Source organism: Mauremys mutica, unplaced genomic scaffold (genome assembly GCF_020497125.1).
Source record: "Mauremys mutica isolate MM-2020 ecotype Southern unplaced genomic scaffold, ASM2049712v1 Super-Scaffold_100036, whole genome shotgun sequence".
NCBI lineage: Eukaryota > Metazoa > Chordata > Testudines > Geoemydidae > Mauremys > Mauremys mutica.
In genome coordinates, this window is record NW_025423256.1 from 7,295,391 (window position 1) to 7,312,392 (window position 17,002).

The 17,002-nt window shown below is 50.1% G+C and overlaps 2 non-coding genes across 2 annotated transcripts; both read left to right on the top strand.

Moving 5' to 3' along the window:
- The first annotated feature begins 632 nt into the window (after positions 1-632).
- On the top strand, positions 633-706 carry TRNAT-AGU. The gene has a single exon. It is a non-coding gene; the product is annotated as a tRNA-Thr (tRNA).
- Positions 707-14,251: 13,545 nt separating this feature from the next.
- Positions 14,252-14,323, top strand: TRNAC-GCA. Its single transcript has one exon. It is a non-coding gene; the product is annotated as a tRNA-Cys (tRNA).
- The last annotated feature ends 2,679 nt before the right edge of the window (positions 14,324-17,002 follow it).

Genomic DNA, 17,002 nt, shown 5'->3' on the forward strand with positions numbered 1-17,002 from the left:
TGGACCATCTCCCAACAGACCTAGAACCTTCCTCCACCTTTGTATCAGGGCCTTAGTCTGGCAGTAGTCAGCCAGGAGGTCACTCATGCACCCCTTACCCCAGCACTACTCCTTCCTCCCTTCCTTCATAGCAGCCAATCCTCCCTCCTCAAACTCCAAGGAGTGACTAACTCTTGCTGTGCTGAGCAGCTCTTTATAGATGGGCTGCTCCAGCAAGCCTTCTCCTGATTGGCTCTCCCAATAAGCCCTTTCTTGATAGGCTGGGTTCTGCACAGCCTCTTCAAGGCTGCCTTAATCTTTCTCCTGCTTGTTTGGGGCAGACAGCCCACCACACATGGAAAGTGGCAAATGAGAAGTCTGGAGCTGAAGGAAATGTTACCATGACTCAGAACTGAGCCGAGGTTGCTGCGACTGAAACACAGATCACTAACCATTATATGATCACAGTGACTGGTGGGAGAGGCACATGTTAGAAGCCCTCTGTCTACTCAGCTGTGGCTTTCTGTGCACAGAGAGCCAGACACCTCAAGGACTGCAAGTCTTGAGGGAAATGGGGAACGTCTGTACTTAAGAATTTGCAGGTGTTGACTTGAACCAGCAAATGAAACAGTTGCAAATATTTTCTTGAGGCAGGCACCATGGCTTAGCTGGCTAAAGCACCTGTCTAGTAAACAGGAGATCCTGGGTTCAACTCCCAGTGGTGCCTTGGTGTATGGCTTTTGTCTCCTCTACTCACATTTTCCTGTGTCTTCCTAGGAAACAGAAGAGGCATCCCTTGGTATCCAAGTCATTGCTTGCTAAGGAAAAGGCTTCTTTGGAGAGAAGCACTGGAAACAATCAAATCACAAACCTGGAGTTGATGAAAACGCTGCTATGACTGGCATTGGCATGGCAGTTGCTTCAACTGCAATTGCTGCAACACGAGAGCCTGCGCCACACATCCTTGTGATTCCCTGGAGATGTTCACACACAGATGTCAAATCACCTTCCTTTTGATTGTCATTGATGAAAAATGGAGCGGTTGGGAGAAAAGTCCCAGAGAGTCGCACCGTGGCTAAGCTGGGTGACTCACCTGCCAGGGAAAGTGGAGTTAGGGATGCAGCTCCCAGTAGTGCCTTAACAAATGTGTCTGCTCTTCCCACCTTTTGGTGAATCTTTTGCGGAAACAGAGAAGACTGCCTCTGCCTTGCAATGCAAATGCTTGCAAAAGAAACCAGTTGTTTTTTCTGACAAGTGTCAGAAGGAGGCACCTAAGAAATGTGGAGACAAGGAAAAGGTCATCGTAACTCAACATGCATCCATGGCTCTTGAGGCCAGAACGCAGAGCACTAAGCACTGTACGACCACAGCAAAATCTAAACTTTACACCTTATTACACTAGGCAGTAGTTAGGTCAAGCAATTTTCTCATCCTATTGGATGTTACCCTCCTTAATACATAGAATTCCCCCTAAAACCTGGATTACTGTCCTCGGATGACCTTCATTTTCTCAGGATTCCTGCTGCGTCCAGCATAGGTGGGGGAGGAGAAAGGCAAAAACATGATGCCACAGTCTCCTATTTTATATCCTTAGTTCAAGTGTCTAGAAGACACTTGCCCAGACGTGTCCGGGTGGGCTCTGCTGAGTCACTAGGTTGGGGAATCCTCCTGGTGTGGTCTTGTGCAACTGAGTCATAGACTTGAGCGGTCCCCACAGTGTTGTGTTTGGGCATCTGTCACTGAATTGGAAATCCCTTAATTACAATTCCTCTGCTGATTCATGGCTGTTGAACACCCTCCTCGGCAGGGGTCACTAGCTGGCTGAAGAGCCTTCTGAGTAACTGAGAGATCCAGGCTTGGCCCTGCCAGTTTGTGCTTGTGAACTAAACTTGTCCGTTGGGCTCCCTTTTTTGTGTCTCTTTCACAGAAACAGAGCAGACGTTCTTGGCCAATCCTTGAAAGTGCTTGTTCAAGACACAGAGAGCCTCTGTGCTGGGGCAGGGGTAGGGGTGCAGGAGGTGGTCGGGGGTGGAGGTGCTTACCTCGGGCAGCACAGCTCCCAAAGTGACTGGCACACACTCCCCTCCGGCAGTGGCTCCTACGCAGTGGGATACGGGGGGCGGGTCAGCTGTGGAGTTTGCACTCAGGGCTGCAGGGATATGCCGGCCACTTCCAGGAGCCGTGTGGCAGGGAGCAGAGTGGGCAGGGAGCCGCCTTAGCGCTGCTGGCACATCTCCGTGTGTCACTTGGGGAGGCATCAGGTCTCTGTGGGCTGCCTGGGGCAGGGGCAGTGGCCGAGGGGGCTCGGGCCACCCCTTTGCCTCCTCTCTCCAGGCTCCCAGCCCATCTTGCCGGCCCACAGGGATTTTAGGGTGCAGCAGCGCAGGGAGCAGGAAGGGCGAACCACAGCGGCTGCCTCCCCCCCACATGCAGGAAAATGGCTTGACTTGCTGGCCCCACGGACTAAGGCACCAGGCCTCCAGCTTGCCCATTCCACCCAATGGGTTGATCTTGTGGCCAGAATTATTTGCAGTCGGGATTTCCCCCAACAGTGCCCCGCAGGGGTCCAGGGTCAGCTCCAGCACAGGCCACACAGGAAGGCTTAATGCTCGAGCTGCAGCACATGCTGGGCAGGCTCTAGGCCGGGCTCCCCGTGGCAGGAGAGAAGAAGACAACTCGGCCCCTGGAGGGGCAGGATGGGGCTTCCTGGATCCCATTTGCTCACAGCCAGCGCCCTGCCCCCACTCCCAAGTCATTAATGGCTCCCCCAGGTCAGCCAGAATGGAGCAGCGGTTTTCACTGCACCAAGTCCACTTACGGCTTACAGGCAACTCCCAGACCCACCATGTCGGCCAGAAAGGAGCCCACTCAGCCTCGCCATTGCTGCTTTTCCTTCCCCCCAGAACCCCGCTTCTCCTGGGCTGCAAGGAGCCACCCCTGGGAAGCCAAGAGGCAGGCACAGGATTCTGCCTCCCAGCAGCCAACCGCACCTCCCCCGGCTTTGCAGAACGAATGGTGACGCTCTACTAACCCCACTTAGCCGCACTGAGGCGCTTAGCTTCTGCCCTGCCTTCCTCAGCTCGACTTTCCTCTCTTGCCCCATTCCTGCCTCACTTCCTCCTTTGGCAAGTCACGCAGAGGAGGCCAGCAGGAAGAGCCGGCCTCCACTGGCCAACCTCCCAGGGCAGAGGAGGCCAAGCCACAAGCCTCCAAAAGGTGACACGCCGCACTCCTCTAGGTTCTCCAGCCTGATGCCAAGGTGCTTTCTCCACTGCTGTCAGCACCCTCTGTCATGCAGGGGTTGGAGTTATCCCAGGGACAGGCCAATAGGAGGAGGAGGAGGCCTTCCTGAACAGCAAGGGGATCTGGCAAAAGGAAGCCAGCATGTTTCTGCCTGGTTTTGAACCAGGGACCTTTCACATGTTAAGCAAACATGATAACCACTACACTACAGAAACTCCATCTGCTTGGCTGTTGCTCACCCTGGCACAGACCGATGGACAAACCTGGAGAAAGTGGTGACAGCCCTTCGATGGGTCAGCTGGCAGAGCAGAGGACTGGAGCGGGCACTCAGGAAGTCGTCCTTACGTCGCCCTTGTGACTCCAGCTTGAGGGAGAGCTTCTTTTTCTTCCCCTTGCTGACAAAGAGCAAGAGAAGAATGAAAGGTCAGGTGGGCCAACTCGGTGCAGAAGCCCATTGTCAGAGTCTACCCTCACTTGAAACTGGGCGGTTTCAAAGTGAGGACCCGCATGTCTTCCCCCACCCCAAAATCCTAGGGTAGGTCTCCCCTTCGGCTGCCACCACCCGGTCAATTCCGTGGGCCGGGACACCCCTGTTTCCCCCCTTGGGAACACAGATCAATTCACAGAGGAGGAACCTCCCCCCTCCTCCCTCTCTCCAGCCTGCTCTGGAGACAGAGGTGCCTGGATTCAAACGCCTTGAATCTCACACACACAGGGAAGCAGCCCACTTCCCCCTCCCCTTCCCCTGAATTTCCCCAAGGGAAGGAATTAACCAAGTCCAAAGAAAAGAAAAGAATTTATTAAGAGAACAAAAGGAAATACAGAATCTCTATGAATCCAAGCTGGGCACTCATAGGGTATAACCTTGCTAAGTTCTGGAGAGAATCCTCTCTCTTTCTCAGTACAACCAGTACAAGCAGAATTAAGAATAATCAATAACAAACACACAGAATTGCAAACATAGGATTATCAGATTAGGACACAAAGTATCTTTCTAATACTCACTATCTTGACTAGAAGAAATTAGTTCAGAAAGGTGGAACTTGTAGGGACTTGATTAACTCGTCTGGTCTCTTGAACTCCAAACGGCCAAAGACAAAGACCCCCCCAAACAGAGGGAAAAGTTCCCTCCTAGGAGTTTCAAATTCTCTTCCCTGATTGGTCCTCAGGTCAGATGCCCACCAGGTACTATGCTTTAACCCTTTACTAACTATTCATGACACGCCCCCCAAATCGTCACAGTGGGATCCACTGGCGGCGATTTCCTCCTAGAACTGTAAAACAACCAGAGTAATAAAACACATGCACTATTACATCGACTACTAAGCATGAAAACATATTAAGAACAGTTTTTAGCCACTTGATTCTGGGAAACTTTCACGAGAGAGTGCATCAGCAACTTTGTTGGAAGCTCCTGAAATGTGTTGAATGTCAAAGTCAAAGTCTTGGAGAGCTAAGCTCCAGCGGAGAAGTTTCTTGTTGTTTCCCTTGTTGGTGTGAAGCCACTTTAGCGCAGCATGGTCAGTTTGTAGCTGGAACTGCCGGCCCCAAACGTATGGGCGTAGCTTTTCCAAGGCATACACAATGGCGTAACATTCTTTTTCACTGATGGACCAGTGGCTTTCCCTCTCAGACAGTTTCTTGCTGAGAAACACGACAGGATGGAAGTTGTGATCCGGTCCTTCCTGCATTAGTACCGCTCCTACCCCACATTCAGATGCATCGGTGGTAACTAGGAAGGGTTTGTCAAAGTCTGGGGCCCTTAATACAGGGTCCGACATGAGCATCGCCTTAAGCTGGGTAAAGGCTTTCTGACACTCATCAGTCCACTTAACTGCATTTGGCTGGGTTTTCCTGGTCAGATCAGTTAGTGGGGCAGCGATTTGGCTGTAGTGTGGTACAAATCGCCTGTAATATCCGGCCAAACCTAAGAAGGATTGGACCTGTTTCTTTGACCTTGGGACAGGCCACTGTTGGATAGCCTCCACCTTGGCCTGTAGGGGGTTGATGGTTCCTTGACCCACCTGGTGTCCTAGGTAAGTCACTCTGTTGTGGCCTATTTGACACTTTTTGGCCTTAACCGTTAGTCCTGCCTGCCTGATGCGCTCTAAAACCATTTTCAAATGTTCTAGGTGTTCGGGCCATGAATCAGAAAAAATGGCCACATCATCGAGGTATGCAACTGCACAGTCTTCCAATCCTGCTAGTAGACCATCCACCAGCCTTTGGAAGGTGGCAGGTGCATTCCGCAGTCCGAACGGAAGCACAGTAAACTCATACACCCCTGCATGGGTGATGAAGGCAGATTTTTCCCTGGCGGGTTCATCTAGTGGTACCTGCCAGTATCCCTTGGTTAAATCAATGGTAGAGATGAACTGGGCACGTCCCAACTTTTCCAATAGCTCATCAGTGCGTGGCATCGGATAGTTGTCTGGACGAGTTACAGCATTTAGCTTACGGTAGTCCACACAAAAGCGTATTTCCCCATCTGGTTTGGGAACCAGAACCACTGGAGATGCCCATGCACTGGTAGAAGGGCGGATGATACCCATCTCCAACATGTTGTCAATCTCCTGTTTAATAGCAACTTTGGCATGAGGTGACACCCGGTAGGGTGGTGTTCTAATCGGGTGAGCATTACCTGTGTCAATGGAGTGGTAGGTTTGCTCAGTCCGTCCTGGGATGGCTGAGAACAAGGGGTCGAAGTCAGTGCACAGTCCCTTGATCTGTTGCCGCTGTAGACGTTGTAGGGTTGTGGAGAGGGTCACCTCTTCCACACCACCATTTCTTTTACCTTCGTAGTAGACACCTTCAGGCCACTCGGTGTCATCTCCTTCCTGAACTGTAAAGTGACAGACCTGTAATTCTCTGGGATAAAAGGGCTTTAGAGAGTTAACATGAAACACTTTAGGCTTTAAAGAGGAATCAGGGAATGTTATGAGGTAGTTAACAGCTCCCAGGCGCTCCTGGACCATGTATGGTCCTTCCCAGGACGCCTCCATCTTATGGGCCTGTTGCGCCTTCAAGACCATGACCTGGTCTCCTACCTTGAAGGACCGCTCCTTGGCATGTCGATCATACCAGACCTTTTGCTCCGCTTGAGCATCTCTTAAGTTCTCTCGAGCAAGGGCCCAAGAGTCTCGGAGGGTGTTTTGAAGGTTGCTTACAAAGTCCAGAATGTTAGTCCCTGGAGGAGGTGTAAACCCCTCCCATTGCTGCTTTACCAGCTGTAATGGCCCCTTAACCTCATGGCCATATACCAGCTCGAATGGTGAGAATCCTAAACTGGGATGTGGAACAGCCCTGTAGGCAAACAGCAACTGTTGTAACACTAGATCCCAATTATTGGAGTGTTCATTGACGAATTTGTGGATCATGGCCCCCAATGTTCCATTAAACCTTTCCACTAGGCCATTAGTTTGGTGGTGGTACGGGGTGGCAACCAAATGATGCACCCCATGAGTTTCCCACAGGTCTTTCATGGTCCCTGATAGGAAATTTGTTCCCGAATCTGTAAGAATTTCAGAGGGCCAACCCACCCTGGTAAAAATGTCAGTTAAGGCCTGGCACACAGTGTTAGCCCTGGTGTTGCCTAGAGCTACTGCTTCCGGCCATCTGGTAGCAAAGTCCACAAAAGTCAGTATGTACTGCTTTCCTCTGGGGGTCTTCTTTGGGAAAGGACCCATAATATCCACAGCTACTCGCTGAAATGGGACCTCCATTATGGGAAGTGGTTGGAGAGGGGCCTTGATCTGGTCTTGGGGTTTTCCTACCGTTTGGCATACCTTACAAGACCGGACGTAAGTGGCTACCGCCTTGCCCATCCCCTCCCAGTCAAAGGACCTTCCCAACCTGTCTTTGCTTCGTTTCACCCCAGAATGGCCACTAGGGTGATCATGGGCTAAGCTTAAGAGCTTTTCCCGGTACTTGGTCGGAACGAGCAACCGTTTTTGAGGATGCCAGCCCTCCTGGTGTCCACCAGAAAGAAATTCCTTGTATAACAGTCCTTTCTCCACAACGAACCGGGATCGGGTAGTAGAGCTGAGAGGCGGTGGGTTGCTGCGTGCCGCCGCCCATGCTTTCTTGAGGCTGTCATCAGCTTCCTGCTCTCTCTGGAACTGTTCCCTTGAGGCGGGAGACACCAGTTCCTCTGGAAGCGATGTAGGTGATGAGGTTGTTTCCGTTGACTGTGGACCGCTCCCCGCTGGTGCACAAAGTGTCATTTCAGGCTCCGGCTGAGCCTCTTGGGTAGGGTTGTTTGCTGCTTCTGCCAGTTCAGGCCCGTTGGCGCCCTCTGGCGGTGGAGTTGCAAGCGCTGGCGCCGGTGCTGGCGCTGGTTGCTCTTCCAGTTCCGGTTCTGGGACTGGATGTACTATGGCTGCTGTAGGTGTTGGCCTGGGATCCGGTTCCACCACCTCTGTCTGGGTCTCTGGTAACACAGACGGGGTCCCGGTGGATGGCTCAGGAACAGGGATGGGTCCGGCAGCTCGTCTGGCTTGGCTGCGTGTAACCACTCCCTCTGTTTTTTGCTGTTCAATGTGTCGGGCCAAGTCGTTCCCCAGTAGCATGGGAATCGGATGGTTGTCATAGACAGCAAAAGTCCACTTCCCTGACCAGCCCTTGTACTGGACAGGTAAACGCACTGTAGGTAATGTTACAGGTTTTGACATGAAGGGTCGAATTGTCACTTTGGTTTTCTGGTTGATGAATTTGGGGTCCACGAAGGTTCGGTGGATAGCTGACACATGTGCTGCAGTGTCTCTCCATGCGATGATCTCCTTTTCGTCCACTCTCAAAGTTTCCCTATGTTCTAAGGGTATTTGAGATACATCTATGTCCGGCTTTCCTTGGTGTGAAGGTGCAAGGAGTTGCACTCGGTTTAGGTTCTTTGGGCATTTGGCTTTGATATGCCCCAATTCATTGCATTGAAAACATCGCCCAGTTGATGGGTCACCGGTTTGTGTTGGTCTACTGGAGACTGGTGAGGTAGAAGAAGAGGTAGAGTGTGACTGTCCGTGGGTTGTAGGTGTGGGTTTGATTGGTCCGCGACGGTAGGGTTTAGTGTCGGTGTGTACCCTGTTGGATTCGCTCCCCTTGGCAGTAGCTTTCGTGTTGTCTACCGATGCCATCCATCTGGCTCCAATCTCTCCTGCCTCAGTGAGAGTTTTTGGTTTACCATCTTGGATGTAGCGTCTAATGTTCTCAGGAACACCATCTAGGAACTGTTCCATCAATATCAGGAGGTGTAGGTCGTCTAGCTCCTTAACCTTGGATCCTGATATCCAGGAGAAATAGTGTTTTTCCAGGTAAGCAGCGTGCTCTGGAAATGACATCTCTGGTTTCCATTTCTGGGCTCTGAAACGCTGACGGGCGTGATCAGGGGTGATGCCCATTCTGAGTCTGGCCTTGGTTAGGAACAGTGGAAAGTCATCCATCAGGTCTCTAGGCATTTCAGCTGCCACCAGGGATAATTGTCCGCTGAGCTGTGACCTCAGCTCCAGCATGTATTGATCTTTAGGAAGATGGTATGCAATACAGGCCCTCTCAAAGTTTTCTAAAAAGGCCTCAACATCATCCCCTGCCCTGTAGGCGGGAAATTTTCTCCGAGAAGGTTGATCAGTAGGTTGAAAAGGGGTTGGATTGGTTGGCTCCTGCTGCTTAGTCTTTGCTAATTCCAGAGCCTGCTGGTGGGTCTCCCTCAGGATTTCCATTTGTCTCTTGTGCTCAGCCTCTTGTTTCTCCAGCTCCCTCTTGTGGTTAGCTTCTTCCCTGGCCCTTTCTGCAATAATTAGTTCCATCTGTCTTTGATGTTCTTTTTGTTTTTCTTCAGCCTGCAGCCTGGCCAGGTCAAGTTTGCTAATTGTTTCACCAGTACTCATGGTTGTGTGCCTTCTGGTGCTGGCCACACCCCTATGCAGTCAGTGAACTGTCTGTGGTGTTTGACAGTCCCTAACCCTGGCTATGATAACTTGAGTAAAGAAAGAGAAATCAATCCTTTGTATAGCAAATTGTGGTTTGTGTAATGTTACTGGTTTGTACTGAGAAAGAGGGAAAGAGTAAAAAAAATTCCTCTGTCTCCCTCTGCTCTGAGTTGCTGTACCCAGCAGCCCAGCAGAAAGGCTGCTGCTAACAATACCCCTGAGAAAAATCTGGTCTATTCCTCAGGGATTTGTGTTCTCCTGTCTTCTGATCCTTTCAAAAGACACAGGGAGAAAAAAAAAAAGAAAAAAAAAACCTGGCTGGAGGGTTTGTCTCTTCCCCCCCCAAACCTGTTTTTCCTGTTGGATGGGAATGTACTTTGGCGAGCACTTCCCCCCACCTTAGGAATCCTGAGTGATCCCTGATATCACAAAGGAAGGACACACCTCTAGGGAAGAGTTTTTCCTCAGCATAGCCAGCAGAGAAAAAAAACTCCTCCCAACCCTGAAAACTGCTTGAAACTTGCCTTTTCCTCAAGCTGCCTCAAGCAAACAGAAGAAAACTGCTTCCAACAAAGCCTGCTGGAACTTAATTCCCTCCAGCCAACCTGGCTGAAACTGTAAACTCCCTCTTCTGTCAGGTTGCTTTCCTGCTCTAGAAGAAGAGAATAGCTCCCTTCAGCGTAGCCCAGCTGAAAAAAACTGCTTGTAACAATGGGTTCGAAACTCCGCTGCCACCATGTCAGGAGTCTACCCTCACTTGAAACTGGGCGGTTTCAAAGTGAGGACCCGCATGTCTTCCCCCCACCCCAAAATCCTAGGGTAGGTCTCCCCTTCGGCTGCCACCACCCGGTCAATTCCGTGGGCCGGGACACCCCTGTTTCCCCCCTTGGGAACACAGATCAATTCACAGAGGAGGAACCTCCCCCCTCTTCCCTCTCTCCAGCCTGCTCTGGAGACAGAGGTGCCTGGATTCAAACGCCTTGAATCTCTACACACAGGGAAGCAGCCCACTTCCCCCTCCCCTTCCCCTGAATTTCCCCAAGGGAAGGAATTAACCAAGTCCAAAGAAAAGAAAAGAATTTATTAAGAGAACAAAAGGAAATACAGAATCTCTATGAATCCAAGCTGGGCACTCATAGGGTATAACCTTGCTAAGTTCTGGAGAGAATCCTCTCTCTTTCTCAGTACAACCAGTACAAGCAGAATTAAGAATAATCAATAACAAACACACAGAATTGCAAACATAGGATTATCAGATTAGGACACAAAGTATCTTTCTAATACTCACTATCTTGACTAGAAGAAATTAGTTCAGAAAGGTGGAACTTGTAGGGACTTGATTAACTCGTCTGGTCTCTTGAACTCCAAACGGCCAAAGACAAAGACCCCCCCAAACAGAGGGAAAAGTTCCCTCCTAGGAGTTTCAAATTCTCTTCCCTGATTGGTCCTCAGGTCAGATGCCCACCAGGTACTATGCTTTAACCCTTTACTAACTATTCATGACACCCATGCTGCCTTTTCCTGCTGCATAGCCTGAAATGAGGGACTCGTGGCAGTTAAAGGCACTGCTGCACTTTCAGAAAACATCCCACCCGTGCACAAAGGGGGACAGAAGAGCCTGTTAGTCTAGCACGCTCCCAACTGAACTACTTCAGCAGCTGCTCGGTTTCTTTTTGGCCTCCTGCTTTTCTGTCTGGGATGTTGTTGTCGGCTGTGGCACAGAAAAAGGACGTCATTGCGAGTGGCCCATGAAAACAAGATTCACTTCTGCCTTCCTTGCTCAGCTTTACTTGCTTCCTCGCCCTATTCCTGCCTCAGTTCCTGGGTTACCTGAAGGTGACGGGGGGCCAGCAGTACCAGGAGGAAGTTGGGCAGCTAGACCCTGGTGGCAAAAGTCCTGCCACCACTTGCCACCCCACTCTCTTCTCCCAGCGTCACACATTGGCCACCAGGGACTTGGGGCCCAGCAGCGCCACGGAAGGCAGTGGACAGAGCCACCCTCGCCTTGAAGCTCCAGCTCATTAAACCACATCTTCAGTCGCTGATAGCCAATGAGAGACTGACATCGCTTGCTGTTTTAGCACTTGGAAATGCCATTGGTCAGTCATTGGATCTCTGTAATGCTGTTACAGAACAAAGGAAAATAGAATCTCAGTGTGACATTCTATACCTTTGGGGGAGCGGCTGTAACCCCCATAATCCTCATTTTCATATCATCGTGATCTTACATATAGAGCATGACTTGTAAGGTATCGGGGAAAGGATATGATCTGCTGAAAGTCACTTCTCTACCCATAGATGTAGACCATTCATGCATATGAAGTTATGAGAATTGTGCAGTGTGGTTGTCACTGTGCTGCAAGGTGGGGGAGTCAGCCAAATATTAGCTCCCCAGTGGCAACAGCAAGGAAAATAACCAGCACCCAGACAGGGTGTCAAACAACCCATCGACAGCCATTGTCCAGCAAGGGAGCTACAATGCACTGACTCACCTGCATGAGGACACCCCAGGGGAATTGCTCAGACTTGCTTGGAGAGACGCAGTGATGCTCACCTGACTCTGAAGGGGGGAGGGGGGGTGCAAAGCCATGAGGGAAGAAAGGACATGATAAAAGGAGAGACATTTGCCAGGCTTTATCTCTCTCTGCCACCTGCATCTACAGACACCCCCACACCAAGCAACTGAAGCGCTGATGAAAGGGGAGAGCCTGGCTGAAAAGCCACCAGCCAGCCTGTGGTGAGAAGCATCTGAGTTTGTAAGGGTACTGAAAGGGTTAAGATCAGCTTAGAATTAAAAGCAATGAGGAGTCTGGTGGCACCTTAAGGACTAACAGATTTATTTGGGCATAAGCGTTCGTGGGTAAAAAGCCGATTTCTTCAGATGCATGGAGTGAAATTGCAGATAGAGGCATAAATATAGATTGGAACATGAAGCGACGGGAGTTACCGTACAAGGGGAGAACCAGTGTTGAAGGCTAATTCAGTCAAGGTGGATGTGGTCCTCTCCCCATAATTGATGGGGAGGTGTCAATACCAAGAGAGGGAAAATTGCTTTTGTCGTGAGCCAGCTACTCCCAGTCCTTATTCAAGCTCAAATTAATGGTGTTAAGTTTGCAAATCAATTGTAACTCTGCAATTTCTCTTTGAAGTCTGTTCTTGAAGGTTTTTTGAATGGCTACTTTGAATTGTTGGGTGCAAATGTGCTATTGACTGTATAAGTCCCATATGGTCTCATGATCTGGATTCCTGGTTTTTCACCCAGGCGGCCTGGGTTCAATTCCCAGTGTGGGAACAATGCAGAGCTTTTGCTCAGAGGGGAGGCAGGAGATGAAAGGAATGGGAAGGGATCCTGCCAGCAGGGGAGTTGGACAGTGTTGGGAGGGGACCCCAGAAGTGGGGGTGGGGCAGTGGTCTGGGGGGAGATGAGGGAAGGATCCCAGCTCTGTGGGAAGTTGACATTCTGGAGAGCACAGCCCGGCATGGGGGTGGGAAGAGTGAGTGTGTCCCTCTAAACTCACCACCAGCAGACTAGGCATGCTTGGAAGAATTACTTATTTGTTGGTAAAATGTCAATTTCTGTGTAAACACACAACCCAATGGCAAAATCTTTCCATCGATAATCATCAAAACTAACACATAGGCAAAGTAAGAAACATGTTGCTTGAGAGCTTATCCTATTCTAATCCTCTAGGGTTCCCTTTTGCCTTAGGCACCACCACGTGGGCATTTCATATCCCTCCTCATTTTCACACAGACACACAATTTCCTTTGCACAGATCCATGAACAGCAAAACCTCCCTGTGTCTATTGTCTGAGCCAGGGCATTTGATTCCACTGAAACCTTCTCTCCTGCAATGGCAATGGTCAGACAGAGGGGATGCGTCCACCTTCCCCCTGGCAGTGAGATATTCACTCTCCTCTTCATGCTGCTGTTGTTATTCCATGAGTCATCAAGGGTGGAATAAAAAGCTGAGTTTACTCCAGGGTGAGGAAAGAAAGGAGCCACCAACGCCCTCAAAAATCTCAGTGCCCAGAGAAAACCTGCCCCTGTTATTGGATTCACAGAGGTGCTGGCGATACAACGGGAAAAGGGACTGTCTGAATTGCCAAGGCAGGGAATGAACAATCTACAGCAACATCATTAACCACAAACACACTCTAATCATGCTCCAGCCAGTAGGGAAATGGGCAGGAATTCTTGCTGTTCAGCCATGGCCACACATACAGAGCTGCACAGCAGTGAGTGTGCTGGGGAAGCTGGTCTGAGCAAACAATTTGTAATGACCCTTCAGTGAGAACAGAACCAGAGTGTAGAAAGGCCCCTGTGTTAAGTGGTTGTGGCTGAGGCCTTAGGGAGCTGGGCTAGAAAACCATGGGTGCCTTTCTGTGAAGGTTTGATCCTTGCCAGCTAGGCAAGGCTGATGTGTGGTGTCTCCATGGCTGCACTTCCAGGGTCTGATCACAACAGTGCCAGAGGGAGCCAAGCCTAGACATATTCAGAGGCTAAGGCCAGGTCAATGTTTCAAACAGTGAGTCTATGCTGCTGCAGCTCAGTAATGGAGATGCTCTGTGCCAGGGTTTCTCAAACGTCCTTTCACTGCAACCTCCTTCTGCCAAAATAACTTAATACGTAGCCCTGGAAAGAGGGACCAAGCCCCTCCACTCGAGGGGGGGGGAGTGCCAAAGACTGGGCCCCAGTGGGGGGAGGGCAAAGCCTGAGGGATTCAGCCCTGGGTGGGGGGGCCTCAGACTTTTGGCTCCAGCCCCAGGACCCAACAAGTCTAATGCCACCCCTGGTGACCCCATTAAAACAGGGTCACGACCCACTTTGTGGTCCTGACCCACAGCTTGAGAACCACGGCTCCATGCTGAGGGGGGAGAGTTTTCCTGTTGGTGTAGTCAATCCACTTCCCCAGGAGGTGGCAGCTCTGTCATGGGGAGAAGCTATATCAGTGGGGGTGCAAGCTGTGGTGTTTACCACATTTAAGAAGTTTAATCAACCCCCATTTTTAAAACCACCTGTGGTCTGGGAATGGCAAAGCAGCTCGATGAAGCAGGGTCTGTCCTTCAAAGTCCTGGAGACCACGATTCCATACTCCCATTGTAATGGGGGTATAGCTCAGTGGTAGAGTGTTTGACTGCAGATCAAGTGGTCCTTTGTTCAAACCCAGGTGCCCTCTTAAAATAAAGAAAAAATTTTTCATTTCCATTCTCCATTATGTTCAGGAGCTCCACCATACGAGGATGCTTGAAATGAATGTGAACACTCAACATTTTGCTGTCCAAATGCATAAAACCCTAGCACACCTGTCCATCAGCTGAAATCAGTTCCAATCCTCTAAGTGTCTAGTTTATGTTTTCATCAATTAAACAAAGGTATCATTCCCTGAAGCAGAGCACAAGTTTGAAATACAGGCAGCATAGAGCCAATATTCATAATGTCAACTACAAAAAAATGATACACATCTAGAGATAGCATCATTATAATCAACCAATCAGAACCTCTACATAGACCCCTTACATGACCACTCCTCAGTAATATTGGCTGCAAATATAGAACAGTGGTTGCAATGGTGATCTATACAGTTACAGATTATGTCAATAACGTCACAGGAGGTGACACAGCATCAGTGAGACTGATACTGGAATACTGCCTCCAGTTTTGGTGTCCTCGTTTGAAAAAGATGTTGTGAAATTAGAGCTGGGGCAGCAAAGAGCCACCTAATGTTCTGAGGACTGGAAAAAAATGCCTTCTAGTGAGCTATTGAAAGAGCTCAACCTGATTAGCTGATCAAAAGAAGATTGAAAGGTGACTTCATTGAAGTGCCTTAATGGAGAGAAAAGATTGGGTATTTAAGGGCTCTTTAATCTAGCAGAGAAAGGCATAAGAAGACCCAATGGCTGGAAAGTGAAAAGAGACAAATTCATATTACAACTAAGGCACAAAAATTCAACAGCGAGGATGATTCACCACAAGAACAAGCTACCAAGGAAAGTGGTAGATTCTCCATCTCCTGATGTCATTTAATGAAGACAAGATGCCTTTCTGGAACATGTTTGCCCCAAAAGTAGCTCTTGTGCCATACAGGAGGCCTTTGATATGCAGGGGGTCAGATTAGATGCTCTAATGGTCTCTTCTGGCCATAAAGTCGACTAATTTCTGAAAAACTGAGTGTAGCATTGGGAGCAGTGTCTGATGTTTCCCTGTCTAGCTGGCTTGCTGCCTAGAACAAACGCTCCTTGAGTGGGGTGATCCACAGGGAGTAGCTCAAACCTCCAAAGTGCCTGGCCAGGGGCAGGACATTGGCACAGCAAGGGAGGGGTGTGGCAGTGACATCACAAAGGCCTTTGGCAGGACCTCATCCTATTGGTCAGAGGAGGTGACATCACAGAGAGATGCTGACATCAGCCAGGCAGGACAGGGGCGAGGGGCCAGGGAGACCTCAGAGACCCCTGTGGCTTTGCTCCAGCAAGTCTCCTTCTCCAGGTCTCTCTCTGAGGACTGAGAGAGTATTCGGGTTCACGGATGTGAGCGCCAGGAGGAACCTCTTTCGAGTTTTCTCCTTCCCTCTTAGTGATTTTACTAGAAAACAGCTGTCCCTGTTTAGAAGGTAAGAGCCTCCTCGAGGTTTGAAACCTGTTCAGTCTGATCCATCTGGTGACAGTTGAATTCTAGGCATGGAAAACACGAGCTTAAGGAGGCAGAACTTTATTCTGCACCTGGGATTTTGTCCCTTAGAATCACCGGGGACATTAGGGTTTGTTCTTTTTGCTTCCCCTCTTCCTCCCTCCTCTTTTTCTCTTGCTTCCTTTGTCCTTTTACCTGTTCCCCTCCCAACACCAGGAGGGTGTGTGTGGGGGGGGTGGGGGGGGGTGTTGCGGGGGAGTGCTTTGCAGCTCCCACTGTGGGAGGTCCACTCAAAAATATGGGGCTGAAATAGTGCTCGGGCAGTGATCCCCACCAGTGACCTGGGCCATCCTTTGGGCTCTCTGGTGAGAACCCTCAGCCTCCCGTCCTCAGTCTCTACCCTGATTGGCTGAGGAGGGGAGTTATTGACAGGGACGAGACTCAGGTCCTTGGTGTTCTCTTAAGAACAAGTAAATAAGTCAGAACCAGTTCTATGTTTGATGAATTTTGCTGCTTCTCTGCATTAATGGTCTCTGAGCAGCTCACGATTCTCTCTAACATTGCAGTTCTCCTCAAATACTTGCTGAATAATTCCAATGCACTATTGTTGGTCTGGAGCTCATCTGAGAGCATTTTATTCAGGTAATTCAATGTCTGAAATTCAAGATCCGATGGTTAGTTTGAAAAATCAGAGCTGTTGGGTCCTATTCCCAACTCTGCCACTGGATGGGCGTGTGACCTAAGAGAAGTCAATTCTCTTTTCTCAGCCTTAGCTTCTCCCTCTTTCAAGTAGGGATAATAATGATCCGCTCCTACCTACCTCACAGTGTGTGGAGGCAGGGCTGGCTCTAGGTTTTTTGCCGCCCCAAGCAAAAAATATTTTGGCTGCCCCCACCCCACCCCTGGGGTCCCCCACCACATGCTCCTGCTGACCGAGCCCTGGGCTTCCCCCGCACCCGCAGTCCCCTGCCACCCCAGCCCTGGGCTCTCCCCCCCACACACACACACACCCCGTGCCGACAACATAGATTTGTTCTCCCCAGTCCGCTCAGGCTGAGCTGCTCCCATTTATACTCCGTCTCCAGTCGGCACATGCCCAGAGAGGGTGAGGGGGTGTGGCCTCTTCAGCCCACATGGCACAGTTAACCCTAGCAGTGCCAGGTCAGGGTTGATACAGCTCATCACAGACAGCATTTCCCAAATTTTGGGATTAGCTAGGAGATCTCTTCAG